This window comes from Pistacia vera, unplaced genomic scaffold (assembly GCF_008641045.1).
Source record: "Pistacia vera cultivar Batoury unplaced genomic scaffold, PisVer_v2 Contig1007, whole genome shotgun sequence".
Taxonomy (NCBI): Eukaryota; Viridiplantae; Streptophyta; class Magnoliopsida; order Sapindales; family Anacardiaceae; genus Pistacia; species Pistacia vera.
In genome coordinates, this window is record NW_022195036.1 from 48,618 (window position 1) to 63,164 (window position 14,547).

The 14,547-nt window shown below is 36.1% G+C and overlaps 1 non-coding gene across 1 annotated transcript; it reads right to left on the bottom strand.

Moving 5' to 3' along the window:
- Positions 1 to 11,497: 11,497 nt before the first annotated feature.
- On the bottom strand, positions 11,498 to 11,604 carry LOC116145195. The gene has a single exon (XR_004130370.1). It is a non-coding gene; the product is annotated as a small nucleolar RNA R71 (small nucleolar RNA).
- Positions 11,605 to 14,547: the final 2,943 nt, after the last annotated feature.

Here is a 14,547-nt window from a genome sequence, read left to right on the forward strand (position 1 = left end):
CCAGATCCACCACGATCTGGCCGGAAAGGCCAGATCTACGGCCTGTTATGCCGTCACGACCGGAAAAGCCAAAACGATGGCCACTTTGGCCATCAGCGACGACCAAGATGTGCTGTCATTTTCAGTAACGACGCCATTCTTTGGCCGTCGCTGAGGGCCAATCTGGCCTTTTCCGGCCAAATCCGTGGTGGATTGGATCTGGCCGGAAAAGGCCAGATTGTGAATTTTGGCCATTTCTGGTCGGAATTTAGGCCGTTGTACAGATTTCGGCTATCACTGACAGTGGTTGCCGGAATCTAACAATTGGTTGATGGGGGTGTTTTTGTTATTTTTAAACTTTTTTCAAGGGGTATTTAGTGAAATAATAACCTGATGGGGTCTAAAAGTAATTAAAAAATAGGGTAATATTTCTGGAATAATGTGCTACACTTATTTGGAGAATAGGATTGAGAATATGGGTAAAAATAGGGAGCCAAACTCACATTATTATCATGTCTTTTAGCCCTCTACATATGAAATTTTGCTAAAACACCCAGCGTATGTTATATAAATTACTAAATAACCCTCATTTTTATATATTATTATTATTATCACGTTTTTAACCCTCACATATGATATTTTGCTAAAACACCCCAGCGTGTGTTATATAAATTACTAAATAACCCCATTTTTAATATTATTATTATTATTATTATTATCATGTCTTTTAACCTCTACATATGAAATTTTGCTAAAACACCACAGCCATATAAAACTTTAATTTGTAGCAAAATCATTCCCACTCACCCCAAGCTGCTGCTTACAACTAGCCACCACTGTCGGTAGTCGTCAGAAGTCACTGTAATGACACACGACCACCCGATCTCATTGGTCATGTGCCATTATGGTGACTACCGTCCAGGTGGTGTTATTGCATGGATGGGGATATTTGTTAACTTTTAAACTTTCTTGTGCCGGGTGTTTTATCTAATTCTCAAATGTAGGGGTTTCGGGTAATGGTTATTCGTAGACACTTGAGGGAAATTAAATTAGTTTACCTTGGTAATCTTTTAATAACACCCCCTGGGGGATATCTGATTACCTCCTATATACCAATATAAACACTATTTACAACAAAAGATACCTGTAATTTTTTATTACTTGCGAACCAAACAAAGAAATCTTGAAATTAAACAAAGATTGCCCCTGTATCTTATATAACTTTGAACCAAATGCACACCTTAAACAAAACAATATCAACTTCCTATTTATCTCAAAGAGATATTCTTCCGAAACTAGCAATATTCTAAAATCTACTAAAACAAGTATTAATGAAATTGAATGTCTTGGGCAATGACACACACTGCAACATATTTTTCTTCATCGTGGCAATCATTTCTTTTCTACATTTCGCTTCCTTCTTAGCACACACTGCAACAAACTTTTCTGCCAACGGGCAACCTTGTGGCCTGCTTCTTCAACCTTTCTTCCAACATTATAGCTTGTCACTCTTCACCATGGCTAGATTTGCACTCATTAAATAGGTTCAACCTTTAACACCCCTCCTTGAACCTTTTGGTGGAATCCTAAGCAAATTCTTTAACATTTCAAACCTGGACTTTGGCGAACTTTTGGTGAGAATATCTGCCACTTGAAATTTAGAGCTGCAAAACTCCATTTTAATCAGTTGTAAACTTTGATCGTGGGATTGTTATTGAATTTTTAAGTTATTAGGATTTATATTGTCATGCTGATGTCACCATGATGACATCATTGGCCCGACCGACGGGTCAGACTAGTTTAACCACTCAACCCGGACTCAATTTCTGATCGGATCATTGCCTAATATAATTTTCAAAACATTGAAAGAGAGTTTGAGCTTGAGCTTGTTTAAATGTGTAAAATTTCAACAATGTTTCTTATTATTTTATGAATTTGCTTGATATATTCTCATATATTAAAGTGTTTTTTTTTTTTTTTTTTTTTTTGTGATAATTTTGACGAGAAAGCTTTTTTATATAGTTGTAATCAAACAATTAACAATTTTTTATAAAACCTCTCCTTGACCATTGAACTTTCATAACTCTACTTGTATAAGCCCCACCAAACACAAACTTGTCCACTAACCAGGAGTTCTTTGTAATTTTCCAAACCTTAGAGGAACTGTAATTTATTCTTAATTGCTATACATTACTACATTAGGAGTTTTTTTTCTTTTTTTTTTTGTTATTTTCGAAACTTTAGGAGGAAATTCATTATTTAAGCTACTTCGGGAGCTTTAGGATTAAATTTTTAAATTCAATATTTTAAGCAGTAGCTCACCAATTGATCTCTATTTTTTTCAATTTTCCAACATTCTTGCTTAATATTTTTGTAGTTTGATCAAGTCAACTATGAAACCCAGATCATTCTTATCGCCATCCCATTCTGGTTTTCTAATTTTGTTGTCTCTATTTTGTTTAAGCCCAGGAGAAGTGGTTGAAATGGTGGAGTCAGATTCTTCTTCCGTGGAGATCAATTTTTTATTTGCACAATTTCAAGACCAACTTTGAGAATCTCATGCAAAAGTTCTGAAGCTGAACTTTCTCAAAGACAAATGCTGCATAAGATTTAGACTACTAAAAAAAATGTCGATTTGATAGAAAATTGCGTTAAGGAGTGGCTGATTAGCGTCGACAAGCTCATCGATATGGCAAACATGATTTTGAGGATAATGGAAAGGAAAGAAGAGATGTTTCGGAGTGTTATTTCCTAATTTTGGAACCCGTACCAAGCTAAGTAAGAAAGCCGCAAGGAAAGTTAAGGCTGTGGCTTTCCTCCTGGCTCAAGGAGAAAAATTCTTAAAATCTCCTCCCGCCCATTCCAGAGGAGATTTCCAACTCGATTACTTCGAAAGCTTTAAAGGAATGTTTGATAGAGTTTATTAAACTATCATTACGCCCAAAATATGGATTACTCTACAAAGTTTACAATACCTTTCCACTTTAAAAAGTTTACCTTGCAACTACAAGTTGATTTTGCCAACAAGATTGGGATTTGTTTACGGAATGAGTGGCATTGGCAAGACTGTGCTAGTGAAGGAAGTTGCTAGTCGACCCAGACAGACAACTGAGACAAGCTCTTATTATTGAGGTTTTTGCAGAGTTAGCCCTGAATCTAAACATCAGAAAAGATTCAAGGACATTGCAGATCACGTAAGTCTAATGTTCTATGACAATTATGTAGAGGGAAGTACAATTAGGCTAATTAATTGATGGTGGTGTTGACTCAAACATTTATATTAAACATTTCTACAGTACAAAACACCACACTTGAACAAAGAATCCAAAAGCTCAATGTTCTGAAAATCAAACCGACCACCGGTTGGATCGATTCGACCAGGAATCGGCGTCATTTCTGGTCCGGTTTCCCTTGAAAACCGATATTCTTAATCAAACCGAATTGAGTCTGGTTGGATCATCAGAATAGTGCAAATCACAATCCATCACATCCGATCATCCGTCGGATTCTGGCATCGTTGAGGGAGATAAACAACACCATAAGACTTGGCGGCATCTCCACAAAAATCCATCCATTTTCAGTGGCCGCCATCCAGCCTTTCGTCGCTCTCGTCCACCTATTGTTCACGCAACCGTCAGCCTTCCTTCTTGAGTCTAGCAAATTCCGGTACTATTAGAACTCCTTGACACCACCATAAGATTCGTTGGCACCTCTACATCAAAGCCCCATCATTCAACTTTGATTGGCCATTAATTGCCATCCACCTATTGTTCACACAATCTCGACCTTCCTTCTTGTCCAACAAATTCCGACGCTATTAGAACTCCCTAACACCACCATAGATTCACTGACACCTAACAACAAAAGCCCCATCATTCCAAACTTTGATTAGCCGTCGATCATGCTGCTGCTGCCACCACTCGCCATGTCTTTTCACTGACAGTGTTTTGGATGATTTCAAACCTTTAGTACTCAATGTTTCAAGGGTGTTTTTTGATGATTTCAAACATTTAGGGACTAATTTTTTTTTACAAGATACGGTCCACCCAACTGATCCAACCAATCAAACCGAAAACCGGACCCCTGAACAGGTCAAGGCCCAATCCGATTTTCAGACATTGCAAAAGCTTGCATTCCTTTTTTTTCTTTTGTTTTCCTACAACTCAAAAGCCTCACTGAATGAAAAGGGAGATGATTACAGTTCTAAAAAATCAACCAACTACCACAAATAAAAAAGGAGAAATAATCCCTGCCACATATTTTTACCAGTCCCACAACTCCTATAGTCTTCAAAAAAAAAAAAAAAATCTTCTTTACACATTTAAGAAAAGTTCCCTATTGTCTTGGGTTAGTAAAATGGAGCATGTTTCATTTTCCCTGAGCTACTAATTTGGACTTTGTAACGGGTTGGGGTTGATCTTTAACACTCCCCCTCAATACTAGCTTTCACTCTCGTCTCTCTGCACCATCCAAGTTGATACCAAAAGTTTTTGAACTTCCCAGTACTCAAACCTTTTGTGAACAAGTCTACAACTTGATCATTCGTTTTGATTTGCCTCATCTCAATCTTTCTTGCAAAACTTTTCTCTGATAAGTGATAGTGCACCTTCCACATGTTTAGTTTTCTGAATGAAAAATTGGATTACCTGCTAAGCAAACTGCTGACTGGTTATCACAAAACAATGAACTGCTAGTCTATTGGTTGATTAGATCATCAATAGTTGTATATCCATGTACTCTCTTGAGCTGCTATAGCTGCTACTCGATACTCTGCTTTTATGTTGACAATGATATTGTTGGCTGTCTCTTGCTACACCAAGAAATCGTTCCAGAACCAAGCTAAACATGTGCCTGGTTGTTGATCTTTTGGTGTCATGATCTCCTGCATAGTCAACATCACAATAACCAACTATTTGAATTCTTCACCTTTCTTATATAAAGACCATAATCAATTGTACTCTTTACATATCTCAATATCCACCAAACTGCTTCCAAATGAGACTTTTTTGGATTTTGAGTGTACCAACTCATCACACCAACTATATAAGAAATATCAGGTCAAGTCAAGTCAAGTAAATCAGACTACCTACCAACTGTCGATACATCGTCACATCTTCCAAGTCTTTGCCTCCATGGGCCCACACATCTTGGCATTCAGTTCCATCGATGTCGAGATTGGTTTTGCCAAGCATTCTGAATTCTTCAACATCTTTGGCATTTTTCTGTTGACCGAGAAATCCCTATATTGTGCGATCAACCTATAGTCCAAGAAAGTGCTTGAGTTGTCCAAGTTCTTTCATTTGGAAGCGAATTGACAATTTCTCCTTCATTCGACAAATTTCTTCAATGTCGTCTCTAGTGATAATCAAATCATCCACATATACCACACAATAGCTAGTCTCCCTCCATTAGCTTTGACAAATAAACTTGAATCTACAGGTGTTATTGAATAATCACTTTGGTGAGAAATTCAGCAATCTTACATACCATTCTTTTGGTGCTTGCTTCAATCCATAGTGTCTTCTGCAACTTACAAACATAATCAGATGATCTTGTTTCTCAAAACTTCTTGGTTGAATCATTATATCTCTCGATCCAATTCCCCAGGCAAAGGCATTGTTCACATCCATTTGCCACAAGTTCCAATCTTTGTTGGCTGCAAGTGCAAGTAGTACCTCGTGTGGTTTGTAGATTTGCCATAAGACTAAACGTTTCATCGTATCTAATCCGTACTATTGAGAGAAACCTTGAGCCACCAATTGAACCTTGTATCTTTCATTGATCCACCTGGATGACGTTTTATCTTGTAAACCCATTTGCATGATATGGTTTTCACGTCTCTTGGCTTTGGCACCATTCGCAAGTCTGATTTTGCTCTAGCGCAGAGATTTCTTCTCCTATAGCTTTAATCCACTCAGAACTCTACGATGCTTCTTCAAAGATCTCAGGTTCTCTTGCAATACTTCTTCTACTATGGCTGCGTTGGTGTATTTGGGATTTGGTTTTCATATTCTAGTTGACCTTTGATAAGACTTGAAAATAACATTTAGTTAGTGGTTTTTGGGGGATTAATTGTGGGAAATTAGGCTTAATTTGGTAAACTTGCTTAATATTTTCATAATTGCCTTTTATGGGATCACGGTGTTTTTTGAGTGTTTTTCAGGTTACTAGTGCTTAAATGTTATGCTCGGATGAAGATAATGTTGGAACAGAATGAGTGATGAGTGGAAACAAACGGATCAAGAATCGGAGTTAAATTGAAGAAGTGTTGGAAGTTGAAGTAAAGAGAAGATTCTAGATTACGTTCCAGCTTGCGCATGCCTTGGTATTTTGAGAATATATTGAGTTATAACTCTGAGTAAGACGATTCTTGGATCGTTGGAAAGCTGATTCAAAGGGCTAGATTTCATATGTTTATAACATTTTCAAATTTATAACGCCCCACTTGAGGCACGTAGCTAAGTTATGGTGTATTGCTTGAATGTTTATTGTTTTACTTTTATTGGGTTGTATATTGTTAAATTGGTTGGCCCTTAGTTGAATTTTTGTAAGTTATTTTGAGAAAAATATAGAGAAAATCCCTTAAACTTTCATTAGGGGTAAAATGGTCTTTTCACTCAAAATTAGTTGAAAAGTGGGAGTGAAAAGAGATAGAATTTCATAGAGAATGCATTAAATGAGGGCATTATTGTAAATTGACTAAGGGACATAAATGGAATTTTTAAGAAAGAGCAAGGGCAAAATGGGAAAGTGTGGGTATAAATTAAAGTGTTAAGGTTTTGAAACCCTTCATTCTTCTTCTCCACTGTAACACTTCTCCCCCAATTTCTCTCAAATTGTCAGAGGGCTTTTAGTAGTTTTTTATAGGGTTTTGATTCTAGGCATAAAAGGTAGGATTCAAGCCTTTATCTATGATTTTTTGTGTAAATGAGTTCTTATGAAGTTTATGCTTAGGGTTAAGAGAAGATTGGAATCCAACAAGAATAGAGAGCTTAGGAAGACTACTCAAGCACAAGGTAATAAATTCCACTCAAAATCCAACTCAAGCTAAAATTTAAGAATTCAAGTGAGTAGAGATTTCTTTTAAATATGCTATGTTGTGATTATTGAGAAATTGAGATAGAGTGATGATGAATTATGCTTGTTGTTGGATATTTTGAATATGAGAATATATTTGATGATTGATGATGGGATGAAATTGGAAGAATTGGAGAAATTTTGTGGGAGTGTGTTGCCATGTGGGTATGTGATGCTACAGATAGTTTTTCTCTCATTTTGGATGGTTTGAGAACTAATGAGGATAATTGAATTAGGGTTTGTTTATGCATAATTAATGTTTGATGATATGCCTAAGTGAAAACTGCCCTGTCACAGCCATAACTTTCTAAGTGACTTTTGGACATCTTACAGATTTAATGGGATTGAGACCAAAACGTAAAAGTTGTAGCCCTGTCTCTAAACTTTAAAACAAGACCAAAACCGTAGCAATCCAAGGTGTATAACTTAGGTTATGCCTTCTTGAGTGTGACCTGCACAGAATGACTGTTTTGATGCAATATTGCATTTGTGCATTTCATAAGTGCATTAAGTAAGAAACTTTAAGCATGAACTATCCTTATGCATTAATTGTGCATTGAGAAGTAGTTTGAGAAAGAGTAGAAAACTTTGTGAATGAGCTACTCTAAAAGTAAAGAGAATGAGAAAAATCTAAGAATAGGTTGGTGCTTTGTGAACTCCACCCGCAAGTTATGAAGAATGGGTTGGTGCTTTGTGAACTCCAGCCGGAAGTCACGAAGAGTGGGTTGGTGCTTTGTGAACTCCAACCGGTCGTGCCTCCGGTAAGATGAGGCTGTGACATTCAAGTGACAAAGAATGAGAAAATATGAGAAAGAATAGAGGAAGAGAATGAGTAGAAGTCACAAAGAGTGGGTGGATGCTTTGTGATCTCCACTCAGCCGTGCCTAAGGTGAGATGAGGCCGTGACATACAACAGAAAGTTAATAGAAAAGAGCTTTGTAAAAGAGAAATAGAAAGAAAAAATAAATGAGATGAGACGAGTGTAAGGAAAGAATTACGAGAAAGAGTTATGGGGACAAATAAGTAGAGGATTTACTTACTGAGCATTATTTTGTGCTCACCCCGTTGTTTCTCTTTGTGTTTGCAGGATCTGGGTGAGGACGTGGTCGAATGGGCGTCGGCAAGCGAGGGGCAATAGCTACACTGTCCACTGTTTTTGATAAATTTTATTAATGATGCCTTACTTTGTATAAAGAATGATTAAATGTATTAGAAGAAAATTTTGGGCCCATTTACTTTTGCTAATATAAATATATGTACTTGATGTATTTCTATGAGTATCCTAGTATGAAGCAGTTATTACAAAATTCCATCATTATCGAGTTCAAAAATCAACATCTTTAAAGAATAGTGGAATGAAGCGGGAAAAGGGCAGCAGCTACTGTGCCGCGGCATAGTGCCATGGCACACTTTTTCCAGTAGCTACTGTGCTGCAGCACAGTGCCGTAGCATAGTCACGGAAGTCGCTAACTTGTTTTCCGTTTTTAGCCAGGAGAATAGGGTTAAGGGTTTTAAATCAAATAGAATTAAGGAAAAACAAACCCTAACCCTTGTGGGATATAAATAGAAGTCATTTAGCATTATTTGGGGAATTCTTGGGTGAGAAGAAAGGGAGAAAAATCTGCAGAGAAGAGAAGTAACATAAGTTCTGGAGCTTTGATTCACAATATAGAGAAGTTTTCCTTGTTCTTTTCTTGTAAACTCATGATAAATGTTTTAATAAATATGATTATTTCTTTCATGTTTATTATGAACTAACTTTATTCTCTAGGGCTAAGATGTAGCCCAATCTCTTATTTATGTATTGATCTTTGATTGTTAATTTGTATTAAGAATTCCTCCTAGGTTTTATTATTATTCCTAATGCTTTTGATTCTTAAGGGCCCAAGAATTGAATGAACTAATGGACTAGGTTGAGATCGAGAGATGATACTTAGTTGGTCTACGGTAGTAAAACCATAGGTTCAGCGAACGCTAGAGATAGGTTACCGTGACTTGTGAGGTTTTGGTAAACTCCATAGAGCGTAATGATCTCCAATTGCTTAAATCTGATTAGAGATAATTCGGGTTAGTAATTAGGGGTTAATTTGATAATTGTTCGAGAGAAAGTTATTGGAAATTTAGGGAGTTTGACCTTAGGAAGAGCTTAATCAAATTAGCATGAGAGATTGATACATATGAATAAGAGTTGGTGTGAAGCCTATGCCCTAGGTCTAGTCATCTTGTTTTTACCCAAAGGTTTATTTTAATTGTTCTCTTTTCAGTTTTCTATTTAAATTCAATTTTTTATTTAATTTAGGTTTTCCTTGATAAAATTTGGATTGATAAAATAGTAATAGGATAGTTTAATTGGTAATTGATAATAGTAATTCCCTTGGGTTCGATATCCATATTTTATACACTTTATTACTTGCACGATTTCGTATACTTGCGAAAATCTACAACAAGTTTTTGGCGCTGATAGGAATGAAAAATGTCATATTTACCCCCCTTAATGTTTAGTCTTTTATACGTATTTGTTGCCTAATTTTACTCATTATTACTTTATTTTGATTTAGGAAGCAAATGGAGGTGTTAATTGCAAAACGGAACTAATTAGGTAAATTCGGATAGTTTCAACACTGCTTCGTAATCTGGGCATAACTCTTTCATCAGAGATCCGATTGAGATGATTCAAAATTCTGTGGAACCATAAGAAATAGATCTACAACTTTAATGTTTTGAGTTTGGATATATACTTGCTGCATGGAGGTTGTAATCGGGCTTCAAGTTGACGCACCTGCACTGCCGATGTTCTGGAACATTTTGCCTTGTCATGCAAATCAATTGGGCAGTTTATTATTGGAAGATTTGAAGACATATGGCACGCAAGTTACAGCTCTAAATCACCACTTTCCTATTTTATTTTAGGACTTTATCTTATTTTCAATTAATTAGAATCAGATTAGGATTAATGTTATTTTAGGATATTAGAATATATTTTTTAGGAGATTGAGTGGGATTCAAATACTTGAACTGGATTTTTGTTAAGAGAAGGAGATTAGGGTTTTTGAGGGGGACCACGCCTCTCTTTTCTTTTCTCTGCAATTTTCTCTTTTGAGTTTTTTTTATGGCCATGAGCGGCCAAAACTTTTATAACTTGGTCAAAGGAAACGGAGGCCTCGGAATCAATAAACTGTGAGATCTAATCTAGTTTTTTTTGTGTTCAATTTTTGTATTTGAGTATTGGATGTTCTTCTGTGCCTAATTTTATGATTGTTGCATTTAATTACTAGGAGGCCTACTAGTTTATTAATTGTTGCAATCTACTGCTAAGTTAGATATCAAATTCGTGATTGTTTGATTCCTCTAACTTGTGAAGCAATTAGGGTTAATAATTTGTTGCATCAGGAATTAGTAATCTTAAGAAGAACACTCGACTAAATTAAATACAACCGCTTGAGTTTGTGTTGTTTAGCTTCATCGATTTCTCTAATTCTTAAGGCTACCATTAGATTAAATCTTTAGCGCTTGTCTAGGGTTGTTTAGTGGTAAGATTAATTAAGATCGCTTGTTTCCTAATTAATTACAATTAAGGAGAGATAGGAAAATAGTTCTAACGGTGAATATTCAAAGTAAGAATTGATTTACTTTTGCATCAATGACCAGTTATAAGATTCCGATGGTGGATGTTGACTTAGACCAAGTTATGTTATTTTGATTGTTTCGATAATTTAGTTTAGATTGCTTTGCCTGAGATTGTTTTCTGTTTTACTCAAAACCCCCCAGCCTTGTTCACATAATTGAAAATTCGGCTAGACACTCTCTGTGGGATCGACCCTTGCTTACCCTATATACAGTTCAGTAGTTAGGTTAGGAAGGTTTTTAATCTTGGTTGCCTACGACAGCACACCAGGCGCTGTTGCCGGGGAATTGCTTTTATATTATCAATATCAATACTAGCTATTTAGTTGCTAATTTGGTTTGTAATTTGTTTTTTGTTTTTAGTGCTTTAATTTTTATTTCTGTATTTTTAGTGTTGGATCGTACAGAGGAGTTAGTTTCAATGACAGATACAGGAGGAGAAGAAGTTCAAAAGGTACTTAAGGATTACTCCAGACCTACAATTAAGGGACGTGCTTCTAGTATTAGGAGACCACCGATTCAAGCAAATACCTTTGAGATAAAGCCAAACATTATTCAGATGATACAACATTTAGTTCAATTTGCAGGGTTGTCTAGCGATGATCCTAATTTGCATATCGCAAATTTTCTGGAGCTCTGCAATACATTCCGACATAATGGGGTATCTGATGATGCAATTAGGTTAAGGCTTTTCCCATTCTCTCTTCGGGATAAAGCTAAGGCTTGGTTAATTTCTCTACCACCTGGAAGCATCACTACTTGGAATGAGTTAGTTCAAGCGTTCCTCACTAAGTATTTTCCACCTGCCAAGTCTGCCAAATTGAGGAGTGAGATTACCAACTTTTACCAACAAGATTCAGAGTCATTGTATGAAGCATGGGAAAGGTATAAGGATCTCTAATGGAGATGCCCTCACCATGGGTTACCAATATGGTCGCAAGTGTAAACATTTTACAATGGGTTGATGCCAAATATACAAGCCATGGTAGATGTTACAAGTGGGGGAGCCTTGAATAAAAAAGCACTAGAAGAAGCCTATAATTTGATTGAAGTGATGGCAAGCAATAACTATATGAGGCCTTCAGAGAGAAATTCAACAAGGAAAGCAACGGGAGTGCACAAAGTTGATGGCTACACCGCGTTGGCTACTCAACTTTCAACCATCCAAAAGCAATTAGGAGAGCAACGAAATCCATATTCCAATACATATAATCTAGCATGGAGGAAACACCCGAACTTTTCATGGAGCAATAACAATGAGCAAAAACAAGCTCCTGTTTTTCAACCTCAAGAGCCAAAATCTAATTTAGAGAATGTGTTGACCAAGTTCATTGAAGAGACAAGCAAGAGGTTTGAGAAGACTGCCATCCTAATTCAAAATCAATCAGCCTCTATTAGGAACATTGAGACTCAAATTGGGCAAATCCACAATATTTTAGTGGGAAAAGTTCAAGGAACGTTGCCAAGTGATACCGAGAAAAATCCAAAGGAGCAAGTCAATGCCATCATGTTGAGAAGTGGCAAGGAGCTACAAGAATCAAGAAAAACTAAAGAAATTGAGGAAAAAGCTGAAGACACGAAATTAGACAGAACCAATAATGCCTCAACACAATGCCTAGGCACAAAACCAAAACTTGAGAACAAAGCCCAAGATGTGAAGAAAGATGAAGACTCTCTTCCGTATCCTCATAGACTGCAGAAACAAAGATTAGACAAGCAATTTGGTAAGTTCATGGATATGTTTAGAAGCTTACACATAAATATTCCTTTTATAGATATGTTGGAGCAAATGCCGAAGTATGCCAAATTCTTAAAAGAGATCCTTACGCACAGAAGGAGGTTTGAAGAACATGAGATGGTCATGCTCACTGAGGAATGTAGCTCGTTGCTTCAAAAGAAACTACCACTGAAATTAAGAGATCCAGGGAGTTTTAATATTCCTTGCACAATTGGTACTTTTTATTTTGATAAAGCTTTATGTGATTTAGGAGCTAGAATTAACTTGATGCCATTTTCTATTTTCAAGAAACTTGGTTTAGGAGAGGTGAAGCCAACCACAATTCATCTTCAATTGGCGGATAGATCCATAACATATCCTAGAGGAGTGGTGGAGGATGTCCTAATAAAGTTAGACAAATTTAACTTTCCGGTAGATTTTGTAGTTCTTGATATGGAAGAAGACCGGAGCATACCTTTAATATTAGGAAGGCCTTTTCTAGCTACAAGTAGGACTTTAATAGATGTACACCAAGGTAAACTAATCTTAAGGGTGGAAGACGAACAAGTGGAGTTCAATGTTTTTAACACGATGAAATGTCCACCCCGAGTTAGATACTTGCTTTAAGATTAGCATCATTGATGATAAAGTAGCGGAAACCTTAAAAGAAAACTACCCTAGCTCACCCCTAGAAAATTGTTTAGTCAACTCTAGGATTATGGAGGCTGAATTTGAGAGGGTAGATGAACAACAATTGAAGCCTTATGTGTATGGTGGATTGAAGGATAGAAGGGTTTGGATTTTCCTAGATGATCCAGATTGAAGGACTTGAAAAGTCGAGCTTACGACTCTAATAAAGCACTTCTTGGGAGGCAACCCAAGCTCTTTAATTTTGTTTTGAATTTATTTTAGATTTTCTTTTAATGTGTTAAGTTGTGATAACTTTGATTTGGTTTGATATGTTAGTTGTTTATGTTTCACCCATTATTTTTGTTATGCAATCGAAATTGGCCAAGCATGGGACATAGTTTGTTTTCTTTTGGATTAGATTCCTGATGACTATTGGATACAACAAACAATATGCATGCCTTCACAAGATTATCTCCACATAAATGTTGCGCACGAAAGGTAGTGTGGTTGTTCTCTCTACACATTGAGGACAATGATCATCTCTAACATTGGGGGTAAGGAATATTTTCTTATGGTCAAATTGTTTTTGTGCTTTGAATTATCTCTTTAAAAGCTTTTGGGTGAAATTGTTTTAGGTATGGTTCTCATACATAAGTCAATGATAAGACCATGATAGTGAATTTGTAACATTGAGATTTTATTAACTTTCGCATAATGTGAAAATGATAGTAGATGACAATTGCATTTAGTTATGACTCTCTTGGGAATGGGTTTGATTGGTTGAATAATTCGGAAACTTAGAGATGTTTTATGTGTGTTTTTATGGGCAATAATTTTTTTGTAAAAATTGTGCATAAACTCTAGAACTGATTTGATAACCACTTGAGGCGAAATCCTAGAATCTGCATTGCTTAGGATATGATTTAGGCAATTTTCTTTGGAACGATTGAGCCTTTCAAGCCAACCTATATTATTTTATCCCTAGTTAACCCTTTGAGCCTATATATACACTTGGTAAACCTTAATTTTTTTGTTTTAAACCCACTATATCTCACCTTGACGATGAAGCCTAAACACTTTCCAACCCATCTTATTGTGAGAGACTTAATTTATGGTGACCTTATAAGAAAAACTCATGAAAAGAAGTGTGGTAGAAGAAAATAAATATATCTTTTGGACCACAACCTGAGTATGTGCAATGAGATAGGTTGGGGGTTGTGAAAAAAAAATGATGATAGTAGAAGCAAGGTGGGGTAGACGAATTTTGTTTTGAGTTACTATCTTCCTAAAAAAATAATAAAAAAAAATTTGCAGAAAAATAGGAAGAAGTTACTGGGGAGAAGAACTTGAAATGAGGTACATTACATGAGATGTTAGAAGGAAGAGTTCAATCAATGTGAAAGGGTAAAGGGTGAATGAGAAGGGAAGCAAGAAAGAGATTGTTCATCGTAATTTATTGTAAAATATTAAGTCTCTTACATTTTGTTAAAAAAATCCTTTCCGTTCTTTCATAAACCATT